Source organism: Rhipicephalus microplus, unplaced genomic scaffold, assembly GCF_043290135.1.
Source record: "Rhipicephalus microplus isolate Deutch F79 unplaced genomic scaffold, USDA_Rmic scaffold_46, whole genome shotgun sequence".
NCBI classification, from domain to species: domain Eukaryota; kingdom Metazoa; phylum Arthropoda; class Arachnida; order Ixodida; family Ixodidae; genus Rhipicephalus; species Rhipicephalus microplus.
In genome coordinates, this window is record NW_027464619.1 from 1,103,311 (window position 1) to 1,107,367 (window position 4,057).

Here is a 4,057-nt window from a genome sequence, read left to right on the forward strand (position 1 = left end):
TATCTAAAGTGAAAGCGCTTGCAAACGTCGCTAGGTTAGGTTAGGTTAGGTTAGGTTAGGTTAGGTTACGTTAGGTTAGGTTTGGTTAGGTTAGGTTAGGTTAGGTTAGGTTAGGTTAGGTTATGTTAGGTTAGGTTGGGTTAGGTTAGGTTAGGTTAGGTTAAGATATGAACCGCGCTAAAACCGCATTAAACAATGTCACTTAGTGAGATGCTGTGTTTTTCACCATTACAAGTCGGGAACTGCGATATCTAATGTGAAAGCGCATGAAACCGTCGTAATCTTGTAGAAAACATTGTAAAGTAGCGAATAAAACGTTTTCTAACGATAGAAGTGCGAAGGTTAGGTTAGTTTGAGCTAGGTAGCGTCGTGAAACCACCAAAACGATGTCATCTAACGAGATAGTGTTGTTTTATTGCGAGTACGAAACTGGGATAGGTGAAATATTAGGAAAGCACACAAAATGGCATGAACTAGCCAAGTACTGCGTCTTGTGCCGTTACAAGTGCGAAACTGCTTTATTGTGATATTCTCGTTAAAGCGCATGCAAGTATCGTGAAACCTTAAAGAACGATGTCATTTAGCGAGATACAGCGTTCTGTACTGTAATAAGTTGGTGAGAAACTGTGAGGTCAAGCAAATATCGTAATTGTGAACGAAACAGTGTAATTGAGCGTATTTAGATACAAATGCGAATGTTAGGTTAGGTTGAGATATCAACCGTCGTAAAACCGCATTAAACAATGTCACTTAGTGAGATGTAGTGTTTTTCAACATTACAAGTCGGGAACTACGATATCTAATGTGAAAGCGCATGAAACCGTCGTAATCTTGTAGAAAACATTGTAAAGTTGCGAGTAAAACGTTTTCTAACGATAGAAGTGCGAAGGTTAGCTTGAGTTATGTTAGTTTAAGCTATGTAGCGTCGTGAGACCACCAAAAAGGGCGTCATCTAACGAGATAGTGTTGTTTGATTGCATGTACGAAACTGCAATAGGTGAAATGTTGTGAAAGTACACAAAACGGCTTGAACAAGCCAGATACTGCGTGTTGTACCGTTACAAGTGCGAAACTGCTATAATGTGATATTTTCGTTAAAGCGCCTGCAAGCATCGTGAAACCTTAAAGAACGACGTCATTTAGCGAGATACAGCGTTCTGTACTGCAATAAGTTGGTGAAAAACTGTGAGGTTATGCAAATATCGTAATTGTGAACGAAACAGTGTAATAGAGTGTTTTTCAATACAAGTACGAATGTTAGGTTAGGTTAAGATATGAACCGTCGTAAAAACGTATTAAACAATGTCACTTAGTGAGATGCAGTGTTTTTCACCCTTACAAGTCGGGAACTGCGATATCTAATGTGAAAGCGCTTGCAAACGTCGTTAGGTTAGGTTAGGTTAGGTTAGGTTAGGTTACGTTACGTTAGGTTAGGTTAGGTTAGGTTTGGTTAGGTTAGGTTAGGTTAGGTTATGTTAGGTAAGGTTTGGTTAGGTTAGGTTAGGTTAGGTTGGGTTATGTAAGGTTGGGTTAGGTTAAATTAGGTTAGGTTAGGTTAGGTTAAGATATGAACCGCGCTAAAACCACATTAAACAATGTCACTTTGTGAGATGCTGTGTTTTTCACCATTACAAGTCGGGAACTGCGATATCTAATGTGAAAGCGCATGAAACCGTCGTAATCTTGTAGAAAACATTGTAAAGTAGCGAATAAAACGTTTTCTAACGATAGAAGTGCGAAGGTTAGGTTAGTTTGAGCTACGTAGCGTCGTGAAACCACCAAAACCGATGTCATCTAGCGAGATAGTGTTGTTTTATTGCGAGTACGAAACTGCGATAGGTGAAATATTGTGAAAGCACACAAAATGGCATAAACTAGCCAGATACTGCGTCTTGTGTCGTTACAAGTGCGAAACTGCTTTATTGTGATATTCTCGTTAAAGCGCATGCAAGTATCGTGAAACCTTAAAGAACGATGTCATTTAGCGAGATACAGCGTTCTGTACTGTAATAAGTTGGTGAGAAACTGTGAGGTCAAGCAAATATCGTAATTGTGAACGAAACAGTGTAATTGAGCGTCTTTGGATACAAGTGCGAATGTTAGGTTAGGTTGACATATCAACCGTCGTAAAACCGCATTAAACAATGTCACTTAGTGAGATGCAGTGTTTTCACCATTAAAAGTGGGGAACTGCGATATCTAATGTGAAAGCGCTTGCAACCGTCGTTAGGTTAGGTTAGGTTAGGTTAGGTTAGGTTAGGTTAGGTTTGGTTAGGTTAGGTTATGTTAGGTTAGATTAGGTTAGGTTGGGTTGAGTTGGGTTAGGTTAGGTTAGGTGAGGTTAGGTTGGGTTAGGTTAGGTTAGGTTAGGTTAGGTTACGTTAGGTTAGGTTAGGTTACGTTAGGTTAGGTTACGTTAGGTGAGGATATTTTGGTTAGGTTAGGTAAGGTTAGGTTAGGTTAGGTTAGGTTGGGTTGGGTGTTGTTGGGTTGGGTTGGGTTGGGTTAGGTTGGGTTAGGTTAGGTTAGGTTACGTTAGGTTAGGTTAGGTTAGGTTACGTTAGGTTATGTTAGGTTAGGGTAGGTTACGTTAGGTTAGGTTAGGTAAGGTAAGGTTAGGTTACGTTAGAATAGGTTAGGTTAGGTTAGGTTACGTTAGGTTAGGTTAAGTTAGGTTAGGTTAGGTTTGGTTAGGTTAGGTTAGGTTAGCTTAGGTTAGGTTAGGTTGGGTTGGGTAGGGTTGGTTGGGTTAGGTTAGGTTAGGTTAGGTTAGGTTGGGTTAGGTTAGTTTAGGTTAGGTTAGGTTAGGTTAGGTTGGGTTAGGTTAGGTTAGGTTAGGTTATGTTAGGTTAGGTTTGATTAGGTTAGGTTAGGTTAGGTTAGGTTAGGTTAAGATATGAACCGTCGTAAAACCGCATTAAACAATGTCACTTAGTGAGATGCAGTGTTTTTCACCATTACAAGTCGGGAACTGCGATATCTAATGTGAAAGCGCTTGAAACCTTCGTAATGTTGTAGAAAGCAATGTAAAGTAGCGAGTAAAACGTTTTCTAACGATAGAAGTGCGAAGGTTATGTTAGGTTGAGTTATGTTAGTTTAAGCTAGGTAGCGTCGTGAAACTACCAAAAACAACGTCATCTAACGAGATAGTGTTGTTTTATTGCGAGTACGAAACTGCGATAGGTGAAATGTTGTGAAAGCACACAAAACGGCATGAACAAGCCAAATACTGCGTGTTGTACCGTTACAAGTGCGAAACTGCTATGTTGTGATATTCTGGTTAAAGCGCATGCAAGCATCGTGAAACCTTAAAGAACGATGTCATTTAGCGAGATACAGCGTTCTGTACTGAAATAAGTTGGTGAGAAACTGTGAGGTCAAGCAAATATCGTAATTGTGAACGAAACAGTGTAATTGAGCGTCTTTAGATACAAGTGCGAATGTTAGGTTAGGTTGACATATCAACCGTCGTAAAACCGCATTAAACAATGTCACTTAGTGAGATGTAGTGTTTTTCAACATTACAAGTCGGGAACTACGATATCTAATGTGAAAGCGCATGAAACCGTCGTAATCTTGTAGAAAACATTGTAAAGTTGCGAGTAAAACGTTTTCTAACGATAGAAGTGCGAAGGTTAGGTTAGGTTAGGTTAGTTTAAGCTAGGTAGCGTCGTGAAACTACCAAAAACGACGTCATCTAACGAGATAGTATTATTTTATTGCGAGTATTAAACTGCGATAGGTGAAATGTTGTGAAAGCACACAAAACGGCATGAATAAGCCAAATACTGCGTGTTCTACCGTTACAAGTGCGAAACTGCTATATTGTGATATTCTCGTTAAAGCGCATGCAAGCATCGTGAAACCTTAAAGAACAATGTCATTTAGCGAGATACAGCGTTCTGTACTGCAATAAGTTGGTGAAAAACTGTGAGGTTATGCAAATATCGTAATTGTGAACGAAACAGTGTAATAGAGCGTTTTTCAATACAAGTACGAATGTTAGGTTAGGTTAAGACATGAACCGTCGTAAAACCGCATTAAACAATGTCACTTA